This window comes from Mastacembelus armatus, chromosome 5, assembly GCF_900324485.2.
Source record: "Mastacembelus armatus chromosome 5, fMasArm1.2, whole genome shotgun sequence".
Classification (NCBI taxonomy): Eukaryota; Metazoa; Chordata; class Actinopteri; order Synbranchiformes; family Mastacembelidae; genus Mastacembelus; species Mastacembelus armatus.
Window position 1 is genome coordinate 19,322,915 of NC_046637.1, and position 27,951 is coordinate 19,350,865.

General features: G+C 38.2%; 1 protein-coding gene across 1 annotated transcript in view; it reads right to left on the reverse strand.

Annotated features, from left to right (window-relative positions):
- The window catches only part of cntn6 (contactin 6), a 97,929-nt gene extending 71,407 nt beyond the window's left edge, over positions 1-26,522 (reverse strand). The window contains exon 1 of the mRNA XM_026306792.1: positions 26,416-26,522. The gene's annotated coding sequence lies outside the window, so the exon portion shown is untranslated. The remainder of the gene's footprint in view (positions 1-26,415) is intronic.
- Between the last annotated feature and the right edge of the window lie 1,429 nt (positions 26,523-27,951).

The following is a 27,951-nucleotide window of genomic DNA, read 5'->3' on the forward strand; positions in this document are numbered from 1 at the left end:
TGAATGTTGTATGTCCCATGTCTCAGAGAGGAGAGATGTGAACCAACATGCACTAAGTGCCTAGGCTACCACAGGGACAATACGCACAATTTTATACAATGTACAATGTCCGGTAATTTCTTATTAAAGTAATAATTGAAATTCACTTTGGAAACTGGAAAACCTCTAGACAATTCATAAAATAACATTATGAAATTATATACAAGTAAGGCAATTTAGTGTAAAAAATCTTGCACATATAAATTCCCTTGGTAATTATTCTGTTCTTTCTAAGCAATGGTGTTTGCTTGCAAGCAGAGGTTCTCAAACCAGGTGTAGGTTGTTTAAAATTCCATCGCTAGTCCAGTCCTGTAATTGGATTTGGTAGCACTGAGGTATCTGTGACCTTTGCTGTGAGTCAGCTTGTTTAAACTGCAGCTCTTGTAACCTTTGACACCTTCAAGTCCTTAGACAGTCTGATGACAGGCAAGATGACAACTCACCTGAGAGGTTAGATCAGAGTAATTTGTTAACCAGAGATTTGTCCCTGTGTGAATGACAGAATGACTGCAAGAACCAAAGATCATTCAAGACTAACAATACCAACACAATACTAATCAATGCAGACATCAAGGAAAAATATATTGTAATGCCATAATCTGTGCACTTTTCCAAACCAAGGTTTCATTTATAATGCAAGGTTGGAAATTTAGGGATTCAATTGGATGTATCCTCCAGAGTGTTTCTGTAAAATATGAATATGGATTCAGGAATTTCTAGGGCTCCTCTGACAATTAATTATTAAAGCCTGTCCAGTGGCTACAAATACTAGCAGAAAACCTCTCACAGCTCAAGAGGATTTAACATGCATCGCAGTTAATGGCCACCACATGAATGTTTAAATGTCTCAAAAGGTTATGTACCCTGTAGCCTTTTCAAAAGGTTATCCGCCCTGCAGTGTGTTAGCGCCATTGCCTTGTGGAGGTCCTGGAGTAACGCCGCTGCTCTGCTTTGCCTGTCTGGCATCAAACGTTATTTTATTGAATACTTCGGTTTTCCTCAAATCTGGATTCTCGAATCTGGACATAAAACTGAACATAACTTCTTTGAAGTATTACAGAGTTGTCAACTCAAACGCTGGTTAGTGTCAAATGCTGCACTCTCCTGTAACACTGTAGATGTTTAATGAGGCAGAAAGTCAGTTTTGTACCTGCAACGCCAGTCACTTAAAAGTCCCATCCTAAATACAAAGACTTGAATATACTAAATTACAATTACTCAAATACTATACTTCAGGAAAAAAATAGAGATAAGTAAAAGCATCTAAAAACTATTAGTGCTGTTAATATTCTTAACAGGGATGCATATGGTTCAGATTTTATAGTAGTATTGTTCATTAGTTGACACTGGTACTCACCAATACTCCTCTGTAATTTCATGGTATATAACTGTAAATGTACCAGTGCCTTTATTTTTCATTTAAACTTATTTAAGCGATGGGATACTAACTCCTACCGTTAACTATTGCTCACGATGAGGAAAACATTCCAGTATGATCTATACCGGACACAAGCTGTCTCACTTCCACGTGGTTTCTACACACAAACATATAAAAAGGTTTTTCCTCCAGATGGAGGCTTGTGTGTTGACACCAGCAACTCAATAAATGACCAGTAGCTTGTACAATAAAAAAGGGTAACACATCAAAGGCAAAGAAACATTTGGAGATATATGGCTTTCATTTAGGAGCAGTCTCATTTTGAGCATGCTAGCCAACTAAAGTTAACTGTAGTGTTTAAAGTTCAGCAGTTTTTTGATAAAAAAGACTCTTAAAAACCCACCTGCTCAGCACCAAGGAGCAGACAGTGACTAGAGTGAATACTGAGCTGACATTTGCCAGATGGTCAGAAATACAACTCTAAATGAATTATAATATTGCTGTGTAAATGCTGGATGTGAAAAAATAATAATTTTTTAACAAGCTCACAATTTCAGTTAAAAAGGCAATAATATTTCATTGTTGTGTTCACTGCGGGTTTCAGTAAAGGAACTGAATACCTCTTCCATATTTTAATATATACTAAGCAATATTATTATGCAAAGGCTCACCAATTTTATCACCCTAGATGACAAATACCTGTAGTTTCACATTGTTAATCTAAATCAAAGTTTGGAGGTCAAGAACATACATTTTTCCCCCTCAGGAACAATGAGTCGAAAGTTGCTGCAGAAGCAAAATTCTACACTGAAGCAGCAGTAAACAAGAGCAGTGCTCACTCTGTCCACAAAGGGCTGGAATCATTAACATCTTCTGCTTCTTTTTGCTATAAAGCATCACAGGGAAGCCAGCATAAGAAAATAAGTCAAGAACATAATTGTGCTTCCAGGATTTTAGGCTCCTCAAATATATTTTTATATTTGTTCCTGTTTGCTCCTCTTTGGAACTCCTAACATAAGAAGCTGCATGGTGCAGCTTAGAGCATAGCAAGTGCAAAATAGTCAACTCATGCTTTCCAAAGGCTTTCTCATTCTGGGTTTCATCCAATGGGCCCAGTGGACATTCAACACACTTCCAAAATTTGTAGACAAGAGCTTTTTTACAACCTGTATTTTATGACTCATAACCTTTACATCAACAGTAGCGTCAGGGGAGATTTTACAGACATCTCTTTTAGTCTGTAAGGTGAGCTGGGTGTCCCCTGTTTTGTCGATAATTGGACTAAGAAAATGAAAATATTAAAATGAAATGAAAATGGGAATATTGTAGCAATTAGCTTCTTCGACAAATGCAAACAGCCTTATCAAATTACATTCATACTCAGAGAGAAAACAGTAATTATATTAGTGGTTTCATATACACATAATTAATGCAATATCAAAATGACTATTAACCACTATGATTGTATCACTGGTACTACATTTAAATTCACACTGCATAAAAAGAACATGTAATACATTATTTTGTACATCATCACAAACAACTTCAAATGACTCTGAAATAACAACAAACTGACTTATCAGCATCCAGCACCAGATTATATCTGATAATGAGTCTGGAATGTGGTTTTACATGCTCCATCAAGGCTAAATATTAGATATATGCAAACAAAGCAGCTCTGAAATGGTTATCTGCTCATACAGGTTATGTTCTGTAAGGTACTGAAGGTCAGACTTCATTTGAATGGAGTCTACAGTGGTGCTTTGAATATTATTTTTCATTCAGAACAATTGTTCAAATAGGAACAAGAGGGAAATACTTCTTTTAAAGTTCTGTGTTGTGCCGAGTATCATTGAGATGCAGACAGAGACAAACCATCAGAGACAAATTCCTCTTCGACATTTATAGTCCTTGAGAGCATAATGAAATTCTTATCTTTCTAAACATGCATAGATCTCCACAAGCTAAGAGTAGAATTATGAGTTCTCTGACCAGCTGTATATTTGAGATAGATCTATCAAAGATATGTCAGGCTGAAACAGATTGGCATGTGAGAAAAGTGTGACAACAAAGATTTTGCGAAGAGTACTTAGTGAGCTATAATCTCTCATCTCATTAATGAGAAAAATGAGGTAATTGTTTATTAATTTAGATCATTTAACGGTACAAATGATGTACAATAATCATAACAAAACGATTATAACCGCTCATTTAAAAAACATATATTATGTAAATTAGCTTAGAGCTAGAACTGATTAGATTTGGGTTCTGGTTAAATTTGATGAAGTGTTTGTAAACAAAGTGACTGCAGATCTGTAAGTCATCAAAAATTTTGACATCATAGATAATGAGCGATGGAAGCATGATTACAATGACTATAGGAAAGAAAAAAAAAAGACTGTGGCTGTCCATATTAAGATAAGCTCGAGTGAGAAGTGAGGAGGTTGGGGGAGGCAATTCAGCAGGATGCTGATTTGAATATGATTAATAGAGGGCCAGGTCTTCAATCCCCATCCAGCTCCCACAGTCAGTCTGCCTCTGATAGGCTACCACTCAAAGTTGCTTCTGCTATCACGGCTCACACTCACCGGCTGTTTCTAGCCAGACCTCAGGAGGGGGAGACGTCGGGGTGCTGCCTAAGCATCACAGCATCTCAGGCAACGAGGGAGAGCGGGCATTAAAGTTCTAATCAGAGAGATTCAGCTGTTTTGTTGCCCTCTTTTCAGCTTTCACTGAGTTCACAAAAACATCTACATTTGCTGTTCTAAATAGTCCAAATCTGATGTGTTGTTTCATGGGAAAAATCTGCTGGGGACAGCAAACAATTTCATTATCATGTTTGTTCTGGTTGAATAAATCAAACATCCAGATCGTCAGTGTGAGAATTAAATGCAACCCACACTGAAGAAATCACATGGTGTTGAGCATCGAGTCACATACCGTCATGTCATGTAGAATATTAAATGTCGCACACAGCTCACACCATATGTACTGCACAGTCAGAAGAGGAAGTCAGGGTATGGTAGCTGAACACCCAGAGGACAGAGGATATCTGAGCAGATCTGATCTTTGACTAGAGCCTTTCTCCTAGACACATTTAATTTTGTTTTAACACCAGAATGAGATTTTGGCCCATTTCTCATACATCTGAAATGTAGCCCCTGAGAAATAATGTCATCTTTTCTCACTCTTATCCTACTCTAACCTTTAAAATGTTCCAGATTTTTTTCTCACATATTTTGTCTTAAACATACTACTAAGATCCCAAAACAAACTAACAACTTACCATATTACAACTATAAATGGTATCAGATTTTAATTTGAGATTCTTGCATAATGCTGATTGTCTAATTGCTAATAATCTTATTGCTAACTACTGTTAAATATATCACAAACCTTCTGAAAAACTTACTCATATTATGTTAGCGAAAATACACTTCTAATCAGAAACGATGATGTTTTGAGGTAAAAGTCAAACAAAAGATAAGCACACTGTGCTGACGGCTCCCAGCAGAGCAATGTTTGGATCCAACAGAGATCCTCACACTAGGCGGTCCATATTGTGCATTTGTCACATTTGACCCTGGAAGTTCAGCTCATTTGACTAGAGCATTTGAATGCTCCATGCTGTACTCAGGCACGGTACGAACCGTTCCCTGGCCCCTTGAAGAGGTCGGCATGGATACGGTTCAGTTGGACTAGGGAAGTGTGATGAATAACTGTTCCCGGGCACGTAACACCATCACTGTGTGCTATGTCAGAAAGCTTCTCGTCAGTTGTGTCATGGTGACATCAGTGTGCTCTGGACAAGATCATTTCAAGTCAGAGTGCAGGCCAGTGGGGGGAGTTTGAGGAAGAGCAATCTTGCTTGGCCAAGTATAGAGTAACTATACTTGGTGTGAGTACAACCTAAGACACATTCACCACTCAGGTGGTCGAGATCTGTGTAATTCAAACTCAATCTACTCTGAGACTGGACCAATCAGAAAAGAGCTAGATAACACTTTGTGGTTCTCCCAGAATCAAATAAAGACAAAGGATGTCTGTGAAAAACTGCAAAAACATACTTACACAAACAGACATTTAAAATATTAGAAAGAGATATTACATCTAGCACGTAGACAGACATACTTTGTTTCCATATGGGAGAGTCATTCAGAATTGCATCACTTTACATATCTCTACTTGCACTAATTAAAAAAAAAGCTTTTAGAGACAGGTGGCTGCAGCTCAGATGGTAGAGCAGGTTGTACAGTAATTGCAAGGTTGGCTGCTCAATCCCCAGCTCCTCCTATCAACATGGTGAAGTGTCCTTGGGCAAGACAGTGAACCACAAGTTGCTCTTGGCGGGCAAGCCAGCAATTGTAGAGTGCTAAAATACATCTTAATTTTGACTTTTTCTTTATCTTTTGTATCTCCAAACCTATAAGTACCATATATCTCAAGAGCACCCACATTTATTTTGTTTTCCAGTTCCAAGCATTGACTTTCTCTTAAACTGATTTATTAAAAATCGACACTGAAATCTCTCATTTACAAAAGTCTCGAGACTATTCATTTAATGCTTCATTGGAGCCCCTTTGGCATCAGTGACAGCTTCCAGTATTCTTGGATAAGTCTATACAAGATTTTTACATCTGGATTTGGGCAGTTTAAACCATCCTTTCTGGCAGAGCCTCTCAAGCTCTGTGACACTGGGTGCAAACCATCTCTGAACTGCTATCAAGTCTCTCCACAGATGTTCCATGGGGTTTAAGTCTTTGGCTAGGTCAATGTAGTGCACCAAAGGTAGGATTAACATCAAATGACCTTCTGAAGTATATTTTTACATCGCAGGACTGATGAAGACATTGACCCATCTCAGATATACTCTTAAGGAATTTATTGTTCTGAAACTGATAGGAAAAGGACCAGTAACCTGGGAATGTAAGAGCAGGAGGTGACACCTCCACCTCAACCAAACACTGCATCTCAGTCTCCCATTAATCATGAACAGACTCTGCAGAGCCACACACAATCTCTAAGAGAACACTTTGTAAAAAAAAAAACAGACTCCCCTCTGGTCACAGCCAGCCATAATTATGTTTAAACCATTCCATTGGCACCTAAACCCATGTTACCAGATATGACCTGAAACTTATGCTGTTATATTTCTGCTTCTATTGCTGAATATGTACCATATGTACCTGCCCAAAGCATTGCAAACAGAGTATGATGGTTAGATGTAAGATGTGTTATTGTTTATCTATTACTCATGCTTGTGGCTACTTCACATACTTGTACTTAATTGATTTTTGTTCATGTTATTATTGGGTTATGACTCTAATGTACTCACTATGTGTGTCATGGAAACACTATCAAGTGATCTAAAAATAGATGTAGATGCGTTTGTAACTTGCTTTTTAGGAAACTGTCCTAAAATTAAGTCTTAAAACTCAGATTGATTCTACTCCAAGCATAAACGACAGTTTGCATCACACAGTGAAACCTCACCATCGCAGTCAGATGACTGTGAACCAATCTCAAGCAAGAATCGAACACCTTCCCAGACCAACCAAACTGTGCCAATCACAATAACCAACCAGATGAACTCCCCGCCCAGCACGGCAGAAAGAAATGGCCGTGAAAGACAGATTCAGACAGTGAACAGAACATAGTCACAGAAGAATGAAGATGAGACCTCCTTTCTCCCCCCATGCAGATGAGAAAATCCAGAAACCAGAAAGTCAACCGCTAAGTTCATTCTTTCAATGATCAGCGGCCAGACAAAGAGACCGACATGGCAAATGGACGCCCTAAGCCTGCAGCCAAAAGACTTCCAAGGAACGTCGACGCACCTTCTTGAAACTACCTGGTTGGAATGTTGTCAGGCTATTCATTAGTCCATTTAGGCTTCTTATTAGACTATAGTTAGGACTACTGGAAGGTTCAGTAGGTTGTTATCATCCTACAGATCTTCAATGCTGATAACGCTTATTCAATAGTTGATTCAATTGAAACCCACTGGTCAGACTGCATTTAAGCCAGCCCACAGTGGGATGGCCCAAACCTCAGTAAACTCAGTCCCAGCAGTCAGATAAGTAACTGTGGCTGTGCTTTTTGTGTCAAACCTACCTCAGTGGTCTTCTTACGTACCAGTTAGTTTACATTCCTCCTAAACTGCCATTTAGACATAAGACTGAAATTGAAACAGAAATTTATTTCAAAATTCCTTTTTCCACCACTGAAAATTCATCTACTGTTTATACAGCAATTTGATTTAATTCATCCAATTTCCCTGTTCAAGTTTCTCTCTGTTCCCCCTCCTATGTGGAAATATTTACAATATATTTATCAATCCATAATTGATGAATAAATTGCTAATATACATACATTATTTCACACTCACCACTGTATTGGAGACATCCCACTCAGGCTAAGTGATTGGTTGATTTGCCATCAAGGGATCTAATTATGACAATTGTTTATTATATTAATAATTCATAAACTAGACAAACATTTTTATGTTCACTACAGCCACACAAGGAAAGTCTGAGCTTTGTCCTAAAGACACTCCAGCAGTGTCGTGGCTGTTAGCTTCAGGCCTGTCATACCAGTTTCAGGTATCTGCACTCTGGAGCAGTTTTCTTCAAAGACCTCTGCATTTGGCTGCATTCATCCTCTTGGCCAGACTCTCTGTCCTTGCTGCTGAGAAGCCCCTCCATAACATAATGCTATGCAGCAGCTTCAAAATACCAATGCTTCACTCAGTGTCAGTGATTTCTGTAGAGCCACTCTATCCTTAAAGGCTTGATTGATGGAGTACTGCTGAGTTGGTCCTCTTTCGCATAGGTTGTTCCATCTCTGCAGTGGACTTCTAAAGCGATGTAAGAGTGTCCTCTGACGTCTTGGTAAACAACTCTCTGAAGTACCCTGGTGGTTCCAAACATTTTCCACAATTTCACAATTATAGACTGCTCCTGGAAACTCTCAAAGCTTTAGAAATGATTTTATACCATCGATCTCTGACTGGCCACAATTATACAGAGGAGGTCTACAAAGAGTTCTTGGACTTCATGCATGGGAGGCAACACAGAGGGCTAACAAAGTCCACACATCAGTTGCTGCAACACTTGGTACTTCTCATTAAGTTTGTAGCTCTAAACACATCACTCCTACTTTCCTGTCCTGTTTCTCCTCCTTATCTTTATCTGAATTACTGGAGATTAATAGTCAGAGGACACTGTTCAGAGAGATGTTGGTAATAAAAAAAAAAAATCAGCTTGAATTTTTAAAATCACACCTTGTCCATAAGAGCTTACCTAAAACAACTGATGACACTGTCAAGTTACTTTTTCTTTCTTAATTACTCCTCCTTCCAAATTTGACAGGATTTCACTCAATCACTGTATCATTTCTTATCTCCTTTTATTAAAAGATAATTTGTCCAGATCTAGCAAGCAATAAGCAGAAGTTGAAAAACCTTTAAATAAAGCACAAATAAACACAAATCATTCATTTGAATTAAGTACAATTAAATACGACCACTGTAACTTGTCTTCTCTTACTAAACAAATAATGTTCGATACTAACAATATAGCATAACAAGAGACATGATAAAATAAAACATCTCTGACAATAAAAACCCATCATCTTTTAGCTTTTAAACAATGTAGAAAATGTCTAAACATTTTCAAATAACTTAAATTATTCAATGGTTTTGACTTAAATATACTTTTTAACTTAGATTTGAACTTATATATGCCTTTTTTTTTATAAATCTCAATACCAACAATTCAATGGAATTTTACCAACCAAAATATTTATTTACCCATTTTATTATCATTTAAAACATCAAAGTTTTAACAAATAAATCTAATGAATTTAATTACTAAATATTTTACCTGAGCATTTAGCGATAGTCAACACTTGAGTCAATGCACATAAATAAGAAAACAGCGCTTAATTTGTACTCAACCCAGGCCCTTGTGCAGCTGATTAAGGTGGCTAATGCTAATGCTATCCGACACAGAAATACTAATTCACACTTTGCAAGCAGTCTTTTAGCATGTTTCCTGGTTAGCGTCTTACCGGTTGCCACTTGGAGAGTAAGAAGGGGTCATTCTCACACATTGCTTTGTTTCCTGTATTTTTTTTTTTTTCTTTGTTGGTGATGCTTCCTGTTCTTGCTTCTTGTCTCTTCTTGTGTGGTTCAGACGGAAATGGTGTGACACTACTTCCTTCCCGTCTGTGCACTTGTTTGTTTGTGCCCCTTCAATGTTCACGCGCAGTTTTTTATTTCCGCCCCACTTTTCCTTCTGCCAAATTTACTTTGACTTGGGGAAGCTCTACTTTGACTTTACAGACAGTGTTTGACTTAGTTTTGTGTTTGACTTATTTGACATGCAGTGTCTGTTATCACCATAGGAAAAGCAGCACCTAGGTGAGGCATCATCCTCAGTCCTGCATTAGCATCTATAAAGTGTTTATAGACACATACTGCAACAGAGGAAAATGAGTAAAAAGCCTCACGTAGCAAATACATGCATATAATGGGGACTGAACCCCAAATTATCAATGTTGATGATACGAAATCTTTCTATTATAATGCATTCACCTCATAAACCATTGCAGATTACCTCCTCTACATGCTATTTCATTAGCTTTTAATAATAGAAGGTATTGATCAACAATATCCATGTGTGTGACCTTGATATAGAAAAGACCCTGTGTAGAAAAAATATCTGGACTTCCAGATATTTCACATCCAGATACAACTGTGGTATTTAAACAAAAATTAAGTTCAACTTTAATTAGAATAAAAGATATAAAGCTTCACCTACTGAACGAAAACTTTACATTAGCGCAAAACTCAAAAAAGGACACATAGGTCCACTAGACAGGGACTGTCCACTGGATGTTTCATTCATCCATCCATACATCCATCCATCCATCCATCCATCTTCTTCCGCTTATCCGGGACCGGGTCACAGGGGCAGTAGCCTAATCAGGGATACCCAGACTTCCTTTTCCCTGGACACTTCCTCCAGCTCTTCCGGGGGGACACCATTCCCAGGCCAGCTGAGAGACATAGTCCCTGCAGCGTGTCCTGGGTCTTCCCCGGGGCCTCCTCCCAGTGGGACATGCCTGGAACACCTCCCCAGGGAGGCACCCAGGAGGCATCCGGAACAGATGCCCAAGCCACCTCAGCTGGCTCCTCTCGATATAGAGGATCAGCGGCTCTACTCTGAGCTCCTCCTGGGTGACCGAGCTCCTCACCCTATCTCTAAGGGAGCGCCCGGCCACCCTGCGAAGGAAGCTCATTTCAGCCGTTTGTATCCAAGACCTTGTCCTTTCGGTCATGACCCAAAGCTCATGACCATAGGTGAGAGTAGGAACGTAGATTGACCAGTAAATCGAGAGCTTCGCCTTTCGGCTCAGCTCCTTCCTTCACCACGACGGACCGCTACACCCACCGCATTACTGCTGCCGATGCCCCGATCCGTCTGTCAATCTCTCGTTCCGTCCTTCCCTCACTCATGAAGTTCCAGCATTTTAAAGAAATGAAAAAAGCTGGGAGGAAAGGCATCATAGGGGGAGAGATTAAAAGATAATTGTCACACTTTGGTCATTCAATATGTAAGTCTATTTTTATCTTTCCATGGAGCAAGTGATTTGCAATAAAGGTGAGGCTCATTTCAAACATTGTAAGATGATCAAATCTATTGGTTTGCCTACCCTGGATGTTCAGAAGATTTATTTTAATCTCAGCGTGTTGAACTGGCAGCCGAAATGCACCGGCATCGTGGGAAAGCTAAGCCAGTTTACCCCTTTCTCATTTGATGTTATCCAACCACATCCCATCTGGCTCATGCAGCCTAATATGTGCATATTCAAATATGAACTGGCCTTTGGACATTTGCAATCACATTGCTTGCTTTCTGTATTAAAATTTTATTTCCTCAGCACCTTTAAGTCAAGTACTGGTTTTAGCCAAGGGTGTATTTTATTAAGATTGTATGGTCATGCGGTTCTGAAGAGGGAATTTGTAAACAGAATGACCTACAGTCTATGCGAGTCACATGCAAAATGTTCTGCTACAAGAGATTCTAATGTGATGAATGTCCACTGTTGTGTGATGTTTTTTTTTTTTCCACACTTGGACAAACCTCAGATTTTCATGTGCAGCGCAAGCACAGAACAAACAAAAACAAAACAAACAACAGTGACAGATGACTTTAAACATTACAATCTCTGTCCATTCTGACACTCAGATAAAACTGAATTCACCAGAATAAAGTAGAAAATGCAGCCAACTGAATCCAGATATGCTGTCCTCACCCTGTAAGACTGAAACTGCAAATACAAATCAACCAGAAACACACTGTGAGCAAATACATGACTGTCAGTCTCATAAGCAGTGTTTACTGGTGTCAACCATCAATATTCTTAATGTTTATTAACTGCTTGAGGAATCTTGTCCTTTTGACTTCCAAACTGAATTTAAATGCAGCAAGAAATTTACATTCCAGTAAATTAAACAACTGTACTACTGAACTAATATAAATTGTACTTTTGTCCTAAACTTTGTATTGGTTAGCGGACTTTGCTACATTTGGATAATGCCAGGTCCCATATTTTTAGTCTTTGTGCTAAGCTAAGCTAAGCAGCTGCTGACTGACTGTAGCTTCATATTTCATGATATATCACCCTCCCAAAATGGACATTATGCCTATTTCCTGAGATGTCGTAGTCATAGTCTTTTCACATGGCTTCACATGTCCTTGTCAAAAGCTTTGCATTGAAGATGATTAATTAATTAGTGAGTGAAAAAAGCACAAGAACATTAATGAATTTCCTTCTTTATAATAAACTTTCATTAAGGAGTTTTCAATGAACCAGTGGTCCTTTGTGTAAAAACCTGTCTGTGTTCTCCTTGTTTTGGTTTCAAGAAAAAGCTAAATGCATCATTTCAGGTCATAATAATAGATATTCCTGAAAAGAAAACATTGTGAAAATACAGAACAGCTTTGCACTTCCCATATATGCAGTTGACTGAGCATGTAAAATGATGTGCTGACTTCAACTTTTTAACTCAAAGAAAGAGCACTCCTTGTAATTGGTTCAGTTTGCTTTCCCACCACAAGTGAACCACTCCACAGTTTACTTGGATCTAGACTGAGAACACATCCAGTAATAGGCTGTTTTGGTCTGCACCACAGTGTTATTGCTGTGAACAGACATGGATAACTGCACCATGAGGGAAAACACAACAGATTTCAATTCAACTGGACTAGACAAGGCATGTGTGAAAAAGTCATACTTGATGGTAATACTGTAATAAAATGACCTGTATGAAAGGGTCACTAATACTGTCAATGTTAAAAACAACTAACCCCTTATATAACTAATCCCTTATAGCTCTATGTCCAGGAGCACAATTCACCACATCAGCGATTCAACCTGTGTAGGACTGACTGAACATAAAACAACCTGAGAGCTGAACTAAATGACTAGCTAATGAACTAAAAGAGTTCAAAGCTTAGTGGCTGCTGGACTTATGTAAGCCATTAACCCAGAAACATGAATCAGGTGCTGAAAGGTGCTAGACCTTGCCTAGGCCATTGTCACATCAATCATGATGAGATTGCAGAATGGGATCTCAGTGGCCGTAAACTTTAAAACAAAATGCGATTCCTTGTCTAAAGCCAGGGAAATGACAACTTATTTCTGAATACTATATTTAATTTCTTCTGGTAGATACAGTAGCTCTATATGTAAATATCACACATCATATATCATATATGGATGAATTGAATGAAGTACTACAAATGTTATATAAAAATTAGACTGGAAAATGATGTAGTTTCCTTTTAAGAGAGGATGGCCTTACCTAAACAGAATCAGTATGATGGCTGCTGAGTCTTGCCTTCTAGTTCATGTCACTTTAAAGACACCAAAGATGATGTCAGCAGAGAGCATGTCATCCTATCAAGCCATACATGCATTAAGGTCAACACTGACAAAGTCAGCATCCTCCAGCTACTGAACTGCTTCATCCTGCAAGCAAGAGCTGACTGACTTTTTTGCTCTGCTCACATTGCTCCATCTGGACTGCACTAAACACAATGCAAACAAATTAAATAACTATACTAATCAATGGCAACCGCATAATGACTTACAGTAATAATTAGTTTCCAATAGTATACAAAGAAAACATGCATTGTTGTTTTTCAGTGTGTTATTCACCTACACAATTGCTTTTTTAAGAGTTGTCACAGCTGATGTAAATGAAGGAACAGTTTTTATAAAATGCCCTTAGCAACAGGTAATTTACAAGTAATAACAGCTCATGATTGTGTCCTCATCAAAACACACTGTCTTTTGATAAATTATTGCTGTGTCGAGTATCTGCTGCATCATATGGTCAAGGTCTAAATGTGTTCTGACCCTGTGTATTTATTTCACTTAACCATCTGTCTGATTTGTATTACAAGGTCATTTTTCATCCCCCCAGAGTCGTAGTTTCTTTCTAATTCCAACGATCACTAAAGTTTGGCCTCAAATGTTACAAATTGTGTCATAAAAATATCGGTGCTAAATTTTGCTAATGCAAAATGTATTGGCCAAAAATATGTCCAGTTTGCACAAATGCCACAACAGTGTATGCTGAAAAAAAAAAGACATGCACTATGTGAAGATGTGAGTACAGTACGTGTTTTTTTCTACAGTCACTGTGTGTATCTGAAATACACACAGTGACTGTCACTGCTCTGCACCCACATGCTGGTGTAGACAACCACTGCCCTATATGCCAAGGAAGAACATGCACACATGTAAATACAAATCACACAGGTCAGGTGTTTCTGCTTGTGAGGGTCACCGCTTGGCAGAGTGACATTGGTGCTTTGGCATTTTGTAGTAAAAAACAAAGTTAATGAGGATCTGATTTGATCTTGCTGTCTTTGCCATTGTTCTAACATTACATTAGTACTGTAGTTAAATATAATAATTTTGTTTGTTTGTTTGTGAGCAAATTTGCAAGTGAAAGTTCAAAACACAGTTACAACAAATATGCAGACAAAGCCACTAGGCCAGAGACTGTAACTTTCAAAATCTTTTTAGCAGAAATGCACTCTTTTTATTACTGCAGCTCAGCAAGGAAACACAGTCAGTACAAAGAGTTTTTTTTTTTTCTTTCCCTAAAATCCACATATTAGCTCCAGCTGAACTTTGCAGTTCATTGTTGGGCTGTACAAGAACCATAAAGTTTGTCCCCAATCACTTTCTTTGGAGTTGTGTTGTGAAGGCATTGCCTCACAGCCACACTGGATATAAGGAAAGTATCCAATGTACATACATGTGAGTACTGCATTAAAATAAGTCATATTCAGGTTTTCATACAAATGAAACCTTTTCTCATAGAAATTTTTTGTTTTCTATTTTGGAGTCATATTAGCTTAATTATTGTTAATTATTATTATATAATTGTAAATAATTATTAATTGTTATTAATTGTTTTTCAGACTTAACTACTGATAAAATGCTAAATATATAGGTACCATTAAAGAATCTCACAGTTAAATGAAATTTACTAATAATTGCTTAAAGACTATTGAAAACAAAACATGACATGTACTGTTGACATTATAATGGAGCTGAAACTGTGGAGCACAGTGTAACACACAAAATACCACCTGTAATGCAAGAACACTCGTAAAATTACATCCCATGAATAATGACTACCCAACACATCTACTTCATGTAAATGTCATTATATTAGCCAGTAATGGTGTCAACACACAATTTAAAAAAAAAAACACATTAGTCTGGATAAATTCAACCAAGATTCATAAATCAGTCCTATATGTGTTGCAAATGCTTACTTAACAGCATAATTATAGCCTGATATTAGCGTGTGAGACTGGATTAGTTAAAGTTGCTTTCGAAAAATGGGGCCCTGGAGAACCTGTAAATCGGAAACAAAATACCCAACAGCTAAAAGTCCAAGTAGCTAAATGTTGCTCACACATTAGGGTTTTAGTATAATAATTAGATAAACAGTATAAAGATAAGTACAGGAGTTCTCTATTAGTGGAGCATTTTTTTACACTGTTGTATTTCTGCTACAATAGTATCTGAGTGTTTTTGCCACTTGTTTACCGTAATTCAAACATGGTATTAATCAACAAACACCCTAATTAGACATTTAAAAAAAAAGCAAACTTTTTCTGTTAATGTGATTTTCCCATGGGCTACAGTCCAGGTTTATACTCCATAACATCTGTCTTTCTGTTTTCACTTAACAAGACATGGTGAGATTCTGTGTTCCTACCCCGCAGTGCACTGTTAAAACGTGACGTGCCCCTTCGTTGTAGTTAGTGCACAGAGAGCTATGATAACCTTTGTTCTACATGTTCAAAGCCTTGAGAACAGACAGACAGCTCCTGATTTTCATTTATTCTTCTACTTAGGCTATGAGTAGAATATGCATTATCAACAGATTGGAATAATTAGCAATTAACAAAAAAGGTCACACAGGTGTTCACACCGTTACATTCTGCCTATGCATCTTTCATCAAGGTAATGTATTATTCACATGTGATATATCTTAAATATGCATGTAAACAGAAACTAATAAATAATAAGACTGCTGAATATTAACAGATTGTCTTTCCCAACTGTCTGAGTTATAATTAAGATGCCTGCATGTGCACAGGTGTCAGTGACTGATTGTTTTCATGTGTAATATGTCAAAAGCAGCTTGTAAATAACATCTACTTGGATTTTGGGTATTAGTCATCTCAGCAATCCCAAAGATAGATTTTTAATAAAGCAGACAATATAAATACTTGAGTGTTTTTGAATCAGGATTGTTTTAGTCACACAAACTTCAACACACCTGCATAAAATCATGAATAAATCATGAATAAATGTGAGCTCCTCCTGTCTTTCTATTATATTCTATCATCAGTACACAAACAGTGGAGTAGTGTGTAATGCCTCATATGACACAGTTCTCAGGGTGGAGGCTCTGAGGACATTGCAGGGCCTGTCCACTTGCACGAAGTAATGAGATCATCCTGGGTGAAGTGATGCTGAAAATGAATCATGTCCTCCCTATCCCCTAACGGCATGGTGGGCACATTTCTCCTGGACCTTGCACTTCGAGGCCATCCATTATCCACCACCACGCAGGGCATCACAGGTGCAGCCCAGTACCAACAAAAACACCTGACAGGAAGCCTGTGTCTAATCCAATCAAGGCTGTACATTACAAATCCAGCAGCATAAGAAAGACTATGATTTTTCCATTTGAGGTCCTCCTTCACTTGAGGCTTACATTCAACCACAAATTCGTGCAGTTGAGGTCCAGTTATTGCTACACTATCCAAAACTCTATATTTGTAATAAAGGTATGTCAAAACAGTAGATACACAGTAATACCCTTGTATCTTGAGGACATGTTTTCTATTAAGAGAAAAAGGCTATTTCAGTGTAACACAATTTTGCTCTGAGACAAAAGTATAAGAACATTCCTATGGGTAATGAAATCACAATGCACAATCAGTGGTGGGGTTGAAGAATGGCCACAGTCTTAATCTATTAGACCTTCCAGTCTGTTTTTATGCTGCCCAGATATTAGGAGAAAGCGCATTGATGAATTCCTGCTAAGAAACGCTTTTTCTGAACAGACACAAACATAAACAATCCAGTGCAAAAAAAAAAAAAAAAAAAAGAAAAGGAGGTGCAATGTGGCCATGAAGATAAAGCTTAATCTATCACAACTCAGTAAGTGGAATAGGAAAAGACAGTTTAAAGGTTTAGAATAATCACAGATGTCAGGAGCTGTTTTTCACTGTGCAGAGGATATGAGTCGTCCTGGAAATATGATGTCTTGAGAAGCTGTGCTGAGAATGGTCTTGCACTGGGATTAACATGTGGGTAAAGTGAGGGGAGAAGTGGCATAGGTTGCAGGGCCAGATGACTGACAGCACCACAGCAGACAAAATTTACACAGCATGGCTGCAGGGACAGACACCCAACAGGGGACAAACAGGCCTTTGACCAGGTGACCTGCTTCAGAGAGTGAGAAGTGCACCTCACAGTCTCAAAGCGGCTGTGACAAAGCAGAGGCTAGGATTTGCGAAGGATGACTCAGTCTAGTCACACATATTCGCACGAAAGAGCCTACAGTAGCTATTTGCCATGCAAATTCTCACATGAAAGTTCTGATAGAGTCACAGTACTGTCAGTGTACCGGTTTATTGCAAGTGTAAGCAGCTCATCACACAATTGGTTCATTGCAAATCCATTTAATGTACAGGGCATTAATCATGCTGCAGGCTGCCAAAGTTCACCATTTATGCTACTGTGTAGATTATAAGAGAGGGGTGCAGGAAATTCTGCTTCATAGCAAGGGAGCTCTCATTATGCTCTCTGTGGTGTTACACAGAGGAGCAGCTGATAAAGTATGTACAGAAGATCTGCAGTGATGTCTATGAGCCTCAGACTTCTCTTTATGCTAAACATTGCGTTGCATTTGAATAGTTTAAAGGTACTATATTTTGCTGGGCCATTTGTGGAACCAGTTTGATGCACAGTAGAACAGATATCATTATAAGATCCTCAATCTCTGCATCAAACACCCATTGGTTCTCCCTCAATTACATTCTTCTTTCAGAGTGGTGCTCTGACATTATTCTCAATGCTAATGTGATGTTGCCACATCACATAAGAACACTGCATTAGAATAGGGTTATATAAATAAAACCAGATTTTAAAATAGCATACAGTACCCACCCCAAGCAACCCACACATGCATACACCTACCACAGTGTGTACTCACTTATTAGATTAATAATCTCCTGTTACAAGCCATGCATAAAGAAAGCAGCTCATTGTCAATCACAGCCATTTAGTGAGTGTCAAACTTCATCAGAACCAACCTTGTCCATCGAAGCAGAGGCTGACTACTGCATACATGTATAAGAGAAATAGCCATGCTGTATGTGTTGAGCATCAAGGAGCACACTGATTCATGAAGCATCACCCACACTCCCATTGTTCGTCAACATCAGATAGGACTATAGACTGGATTTGATGGATGGCGGTTCCAGAGGGAAAGTAATTTCCCCTAACGTATTCTAGCTACTGTGAATAAGAAGAGGGACAGGAAAGATGAACAGGGTGCTACACAGCTGGTAACATCACAGTATGTAGCCTATTGTAATATACATTTGGTATGTATATACAGTACAGTATAAGGCAAGAGGCCAAGAGTGTAAGGAAAAAAAATTACCATTTTTGTATGTTGGATGCTACTGTATCTGACTAGAGGTTAATAACTAGAGGAAGCACAACCTTTCTCTATAAATTTTGAGGAAGAGAAAACTCTGAGACTATTTTATTTGTCAAGCACATTGGCTAGTCCTACTGTTCAAAGACTTTTCTCAAGTAGGGTTAAACCTGTTTGAAAATGCCAACAATAAAGCAAAACTCAAAGCAGACAAAAGGAATGTTAGAATGAAATACAAATCTGAAGTTCTCTACTGCTGTATAGTACAAATAAAAGAGCGATGCTGATATCCATCTCTTCCAATTTGGTTGCCCAGGGAGGATGCAGCTCTTTTGCCTGGGCCGTGCTACTTTGGCATTTATGGTCATTTTCCAGTCTATGGTAGTGGCTCAATTCCAGTCGTTTTTGGTACCAGGTATCATGTTTCGCTGGGGATTTCATTATCCTCTAAGTGTCGCCATCATTGTGATGCCACATGAAAGTGTTGTGATGTTGTCACACACAAGAACAATGTAGGGTATTGTAGGAATGCTGTTTTTTATTCTCAGTATGTGGCTGTTTGTCACACCAAGGAGACAAATTTTGTTTCAAAAGAGACTGAAAGCAGCATGACAAGGACTGCTAAAAACAACAACAACAAACAGCTATTTACACAGTATTGACACTGAGAACATCAGTAGTCCGATGTGTTGTCACGTCAACCTTTTGGTATCGCCTCAGCTCACTTGGAACCTTGGCACCAAGGTCGCAGCCAAAAAAGGTACCAGGTACCTGAAATTAAAGTCCCACTATTTAAAAAAAATATACATAATTTACTAACAACAAAATTAGCAATCTTTGAATTGCATATTGTAAAAGCAGGAAAGAAACAGGCTGGCAGAGGCAGCTGTATAAAACACTGTATGGTGTGACATCAAGGTGTAGCGCTGCTAGGAAGCTGCTTCACAGAAAACAGCACAGGCTGTCATTTCTAGGAAGACTTCTCCATCACAGAGCAACCCTGGATAATGTTCTCATTTTCAGATTTAAATTGCAATAACATGTTCCATATAGAGTAAGTATTACTGCAAAGTCACGCCTTTGTGACAGAGAGTGACAATGTGGCATGATATACTGTAGACTCCAACAGTCTTCTTCCCATGTGAACGCTATGTATGCTCAGTTTGTGTGACAGATTATAAAAATCTTTCCAACAGTGGTTTCATAGTTGCTGTCAAGTCAAATGGCTTCTGTAAATGCAGTTAGATTCACATTCTGCATGAGTAACTATTAGCTGCACATATTGGCAGGAAAATTATGTGAAGGCGAGGGAAAAATATACACCCCCATCACAGACAGAAGCTTCCTATCCCAGATAGTAAAATCCATACATTGCTCTAAGGCACAAAGCTGCTCTAAAGACTACACAACTCTCCACTAAATCCAATACATCCTCAGTAGGAATAAACTAACACTTTATGCAAGTCAAGATTTTTATCTGGCAAACTGACTGGAAATCTTATTTCAGGCCATTACCTTCCAAAAAAAAAAAAAAAAAAAACCACCCATCACTCAGCTTAGAAAATATATAAAATATATATAAGGACACAAATGATTCCCTTTCTATTCTAATAATGATCTGATATTCTACCTGTTATATCAGCTATTTAAGCATTTGTAGTAAGTGTCTGACAGGTTCATATTAATATCATAATATCAGCAAGTCTGTTTAAGTCTAAAGCAGTCTGTTTTTTGAAAGAAGAGGAAGCTAAGCATGGCTCCCATCTAATTTTTGAGGTATTATCCTCAGTCAACTTTACTTTACACCTCAGAGTCTGACTAAAGAGTCTCTTTCCAAATTTCCAAATTTTATTGTGGCAGGCTAAAACTTCTTTCTATAAAAAAATATTTTGCAAGTGTTCAGTTGTTTATTTTCTATATTCCTTTGGTAATCCTGTTGTGGGTTGCAGTTACAGATATTTCTATAAAATTTGAAATCTGGAATATATGCACTATTGCAAAGGTGCTAAGATAGATAAAGAAACACAAATATGTGCTTATTGACAAATAGTAAAAATATAAATAAATATATATATATATATATATATGTAACTGGGGGACTGATGAAAGTAGCTCCCAGTTCAGTTTGGTGCAGTACATTGTAATTCCATTCACTAACCTTCAAATCAGTGAAACTGAGGGCTCTGATTTATTTATAAGATGGGTTTCCTCTGCCACGAAACATTACACAAAGGCAGATTATACAAAAATAAAAATTCTACTGAGAGAAGCTAATTAGAAAGCAAACCAAGGTTTGAAGGGTTTACATGTTACAGAATACAGGTTGACTTAGCAGTATGCTTCAGCTGCTGGACTCAGCAGCTCACAGGTAAAACTTATCAACAAATCACGTATTAAGCAAATAAACAGATGGTTTCGTTTACATAAAATCTACTTGCTAGTAAGGCTCTTTGAATAATTCTAATTCAATGGTGTATATTGCTCCTTCCTCGCTGTAAGGTTTGCTGCCGCTGCTGCTCTGTGTTAGAAATAAATCAACATGATCCTGGCTGAACAGCTTCTATCAAGCTTCTGCCAGTCTCTATCAGAGAGTGAAGGTCAGCACTCTGTCCTTTTTACCTGGCCTCTTGCAGCCAGATCACATCATCACGCTGCACCTCCCTCTGGATCTCTACTCTCTACTTTGGCTGAATATCACAACCACGGTCAACAATAGGTGTTTAAAAAACTAGTACAGATACAAAAACCTAACCTATGTTTTTTTTTTGTTTTTTTTAACTTTTTAAACCTGAGTATTTTTTTATGCTTTCCTGGGTTAGTCAAAACAAGCCATTATTTAATTATATAGATCACAAACAACAGTTGTTGGCTTTAAAGATAGATGGACTTATTAGATCATTTAAATATAAATAAGTTAGAAATCATTAAAAAATTAATCAAACCAATGAATAGAGAGGATAAAATATAAAATACTGAAATATTCAAGAAAAGATACTGTAGGTTTTATAAATATCAGAGGTAAATCATTCCACGATATTATGCAATTTTAGGAAAGTATTTGATCACCATCCAGGTTTTTACATCAGCAATACAGTTTTGTAGAAAATGTTAAGAGTTATTATATTTTTTAGAAACAGAACACAAAAGAAGCACATACTGCAGATTAAAAATAAAATAGGGCCTTATATGAAGCCTAATATTTCAAATTAGGCCAAGTCCTTTTACGTTACAGATGGGTGCAGAGGAAGAGGACAACTATAACAGGGGCAACAGCTGGACAGAGGTAGTCATTGATCAAATAGCTGGTAAGAGAATACTGGACCCAACAATGTACTTGATGTGAATTCTAACCCCAAATAAAACAGTGAGTCTATTGGAATGAACAGTATCTGACTCTCTTTGCTTTGACACGTTGCTGGCATTTTGGCCACAGGTACCTCTGGTGTTGCTGGTGAGTTGTTTCATTTTTGCTCTGCTCTCCTACACTCTGACCTCACTGAACAGGTTGTGGCATTAAACCAAGGTTTACTTTGATTTTTGGTTTTGTCCCTTTGTACGGGGCACCCGAATCAAGAATACTGGTACAAGTGGAAATGAATGCTATGACCAGCTCTGCTGTGTCTAGTCCAACAGGGGGAGCTTTAATGAGAGTAGCATCTGAGAGCTGCCTGGCAGTAAGAGGGGTGAGAGACCTGGCATAGCTTCCTGGCAGACTGAATTTAGGGGGGAGTGAAGGGAGTGAGGTGGAAAATAAAATGGGCCAATGATCAGAAAAACATATAGTGTGTTTAGGAATTTAGAGGGTTTGTATATAAGTGCACAAAGCACTTCAGTGTTACACAGTAACAGACCACTATTAAACATTATAACCAGGCCCTCACCATACCCTGTAAGTCATTGAGAGTTAAGATATTTGTGCTTAGGAGAACTCAGAAAAAGCTGGATTCATGGCCTTTACCAGATTTGAGTGAGAAATAAAAAATTCAATTAAGGGTTAAAATAAAATGATTTACAATGAACATGTTGGAGAGTGAGTTGACATTTAAAAGCATCAGTGTGGAGAGAGGTGCAGCCTGAGGAGTATGCAGAATGGTTTCTCTATGAACTGAAGATGGACTGTAGGGATAAGATAACAAGAATTTGAAATAGCTGATGATGGGGAGATGCTCAGAGATTAGACTGAGCCTACTGGCATGTTTAAAAGTGTTAAATAACAGTCCTGCTTTAGAAGTTCAGCTACCTCAAAACAAGAACCGCTCGAGCTGTGGCGAAACTGTGATGAGCACTTCTAATTCTTCAATAAACACAAAAGTGCACAGTAGTGTAACCAAAATTTACAATATCAGTTATCGCGTATCACAAAATGGGCTGAAAAATCTTCCGAATTCATTTAGTATACGTTATTATGTAACTTTTCCTTTAAAAGATGCCTCGCTTCAAGCACCTCTAAATTTTTGCCTCAAACATGAAGCTGAGCACAACATCAGGCACCTGATCAAATGCAATTTATTTAATTAATTCCAAATGACTCATTAGCTGCTCAACACTTGCCTACACATTTGACTCTTTATATTGACAGACACCAGTCAATCAATATTCACACCATAATAATTATCCTTCATCTCTGCATTCGTCTTAAACTGACAACAATAATATGAAATGACAACGTCAAATAATACATGCTGTCTCTGATGTGCATGAAGAAACTAGAGCCTTCTTGACCATTAGGTCATTTTTAATAAAGAAAAAAATACCTTTGATCCAGAGCCTGTGCCCCTCTGGGGTGATGAGGTGAGTGATTGACATCTCTCTCTTTATATTATGCTATAATACAGTATGTCACCAAAGCAATCTAATGTTGCTACAAACAACACCACCAAAGAGACAGAGACACATGCAGATTCAGAATGTTCCAAATGTATTAGTGTTGTTACCAAAGATTTCTATTGTCCAGAGGGTACTTGCAAACACAATATTTATACTGTAACTTCACTCACCTTCAGCATTTTTGTTGTTTTTTTTTTTTTTTTTTTTGGTATCACCAAGCTTCTGTGAAAAAAGTTCTAGCTAAAATATTCATGTGCTACATGATTACCAACTAGTCATTGTTAGTCAGGTGCTAAGCTGTCAGCACACTTTTTGAGATGCATGAAAATGGGTTGATGGAGCAGTGGGACTGAACCAAACTATTGAGACTGAACAATTAGTTGAAATATGCTGAAAAACTCAGCTGAGGGAACCTAGAGAATCAAATAATAAGTCAGGGCGGGTTTGTCACTACAAGTAGCCGCTGTCACAATACACTATTATCCATTGTTATAATAATAATATCAAACTTCACAATGCTGTAAAAAAAAAAAGCACTGACCATCAGTCAAAGGATTTCTCCTGAGCAGAGATTATATTAATAGAGTTTTATTAATAGCCCTATTAATAATAATAGGCAGGGTTAGATATTCAGTTACCCCTTACACGTTGCTTAATGCAGCCTTAATAATACATTGATATTTACTTTAACCATAATATTCTGGGCTGTTGTGCAGGAGATTTGAACAGATGCATTTCAGAAACATGGAAGATCACAAATGCTGTACTAAATGAGAAGTTGGTCATGTAATTACTTCACACCAATGCAGTGGTGTTGTGATGCCACTAACACAATATCCAGATGTATCTTCATGGAAGAATAACTCATCCATCATTTAGTGTGAGACTTAACAGTGAAATGCAACCTACAGCAACCAAGTCACATTATGCCCTGGCTGCCTGTCTGGCTGCTGGCTAAGAAGTATTTTATTTGAAGAGCAGACGTGATGGACAGATGCCTGAACAGCAACACAGCATTCATCAAGGCATTCAGGAGGCTGTGAGCACAGAGGATGCCTCTGCCTGCATCCACCTGCAGCTATTAAGACTGCCAAATACCAGGCATAAGAGGAGCTGGCTGAAGCAGTATCACAGACCTGACCCTGCTAGACAACAGTCAGCTCTGGGTGTTAAACCACCCCATCTGCGTCATACATCACTGCTATCTCTATCACCCCATGAAGATTAGCCTTCAGCTTGAGCTACCTACCTGCTCAGGCTACTGCTGTTGAGCAAAAAAACAGGCAACAGGAGGTGATAACCCCAAGAAATAATCTTTCCTTTCCTTTCTCTGAAACACAAAGGTGTACAGAATACCTTTATGTCATACTCCAATGTCAATATAATATACATTACTGTAAACAAGTTAATCTGTCTCTGCTATTATCTAGTTATCTATGAAAAGTGTCAGTAATTGCTTATTTTTATACAGTTTACCATTGTTTTCACTGCATACACGAAGCAAGAATGTAATTAATAACTGCACCATAAAAAATAAATAAATTTGAATAAAACTATAGTGTTGTAGATCCCTCATGAGCTGCACTGTCTGAGTGTTTTGAATGTAGGGAACCTGGTAGCGAAAGTCTGCCTGCTTCTGCCATTATGTGTTGATGAGGATGTGAAGGGGCCCATATGTATTCTCCAGATGACCCTCCTGAGAATAATCGACAGGGCTACATGAACGTGGCAGGTTTATTAAGTCAGTGCATAGAAATTAAGCCACAAAAAGGCATATTAATCATCATTCCACTGGACTAACTGACAGCAGAGTGTGATTACTGAGTACAGTTTGAAGGAGGGGAGCAACTGCATTTGAATGAAAATGTCTCATGACATATTTATTATGCTGTACTTTCAAGGGAGGGAAAGGTGCGAGTGAGTGTGTGGGTGGGTGTACAAGGCAATTTTCCATATAATGACTCTTTATCAACACAAAAACAAAGTAACATGAGTGGATCGAGACATCTGAGGACAGAGGCGAGGTACCTATAGCCTCCAGCCTTCAGATACGAGATAAGCATCAGAGATCTGGAAGCTCGCCCAGAACACACATACAGTCACTAGATACTGAAATACTGTAGGCGGGCACAATTCTGTCACCTTCCAATCATCATAATAATCAATCAATTTTATTTTGAGTATTGTAGGGTGTAGTTATGCCACTTTGACTCGACAGGCGTGCTCTGAGGAGAAAACGGTATTTCTATCCATTCTATTTCTCGCTATACTTCTCATAATAACGCGAGAATAATACCAGAATGAAAAGTGACTTAGAAGAATCCTCCGTTCACTGAGCTCTTCAGGTGTCACTTATGCTTCAACCTAATCGTCTTAATAGCGCTGGAATGCGGGAGGACATTAAAAAGCGCACTTCTCGTCTCACTTGCCCAACGCACTCTACAAATATGTGCACGCACCTCATGCGTATTTTGAAAGCGGGACGTATTTAAGGTAACCTTTCCCTACAGCGCGGGCCAGAAATAAAAGCAAAATCCCTTATTATATTTTAACTGTGCGCCGCAGCGTGATGAATGCGCCAAGCATCACGATGTTTCACTTCGGTACGGAATATTACACTGCAGAGTCTCAACTTCAAATACTTAGAAATACAGATACACGAGATATTTAGTGCCTTAAAGGGGATAATCTCTTCCTATAGACTACAGTTACACAGTACCCGTGCAAACGCGTGGACGAGAAGCAGGGAATTATCTGTGCGCTGCAATGTGCAGGAAGAGAGGACACACACACACGCACACACACACACGCACACACACACACACACACAGTAACTACAGGTACAAAGATCGCAGACTACTGCTTGGCACAATAACTTTGACAGATGCCTTACCTGTTCGGGAGAGGAGACACGACAGTAAGCAGAGGAGAAAGGATTTAGGATGTCTGGCACAGCGCCGAGCCACACGCACTGTGGATGAAAGGGCTGCTAGGCGTCCCAGCAGTGAACTCCAAAGTGCGTCTGCCTTTTTTTTTTTTCTTTTTTTTTTTTTCTTGTCCACGCCAATAAAGGACAGCAAGATTCAGACCACTCCTCCCCGCCCCCCTTACATCAAACTAACTCCAGCAGTTTTCTCCTCATAACAACAGCGACCCATTTAAGATAACATTTAGTGACCTGAGGGAATGTTCTTGAGTGTGTAATATATATGTTTTATCACTAATATGTTAATCCGAGCTATATGCAGGTCATAGAATAAACCGTAACACTTGCATCACGTGTCTCAGAAGCGTGGATCTGACACTGATTAGCTTTCATGCAGGTTCTCAGGTTCTTTGAGCTTAAACTTTTAAGAGTCAGGTCACTGAATCTACACACTTTCATAACATGGGTTTCAAAATAATCAGCATTACAATCTGTGGGTTTTGTTTGAAAAGACCCTAAATACAGCATATGATATATTTATATCCTGCTAATTTGAATGCAGTGGGAACAGTGTGAACACAGCACTGACATAACAGCCAATGTGTCAGCAAACAGCTGCCCATTTAGCATCTAGCAGTTGTGGATGAGCATTTATTTGTCCAATAGTCAGCCTCTCTTAACTGTTGTGAGGGTGATATCCACTGTGGGCCAGACAGGCAAAGAATGAGCTAAAAGTCTCTAAGCTCCATAAAGACAAATTAAGCTCCAGATTCCAGTGATGAAGATTTAGACGTAGATGTAGAGTTGTCACTATAAACAACCCCCTTTCCATTATCATTTATTCCATTGTTATTACAAAAATGCCAAGTTTAGCCACTCTAAGTTAAAGGCTCTTTCCTCATTTTAATTTTAATGATGGCCTGCTAAACACCAGGTCAACTTGATTTTAGCAGCAGATATTCTTTCACTTAATTGCAGTCAAACTGCAAATGATGCAGGATATCAAAGTAAAAATATGAATACATGTAGAAAATGTAGAATACCTCTATAACATTAGGTGTTACGTTGTGGAAAAGTTACTGATAGGCTAATAATTTGTGATTACTTTTTAACAGTTCTTGAAAATTACCCAAGGTTTTTGGGGAGATATGAAATGCTGAAATGCTTTTGTTATTAAAAACAAACAAAAACAAATATCCCAAGTCTTGTTTTTAATTATTTAAATAAATCTTTTATTATACTATTAAAATCCTTCCGCACTGGAACCAAACTACACCACATCTGCCATCTGCTGAAATGTATTTGTGTTTCTCCTCTATTGAATCACAGTAATAGGTTAGAACCTCACCTATTGTAATTATAATTGAGCTCTGTTGAAGAAAACACTTTTTAAAGGCAAAAAGCAGCTTCAGTTTGAATAAAAATATAAGCAAGTCATTAAAAGCACTCAAAATCATTAAAAACACAACAGGATGCCCTTGAAACCCTGTGCTAACATTACAG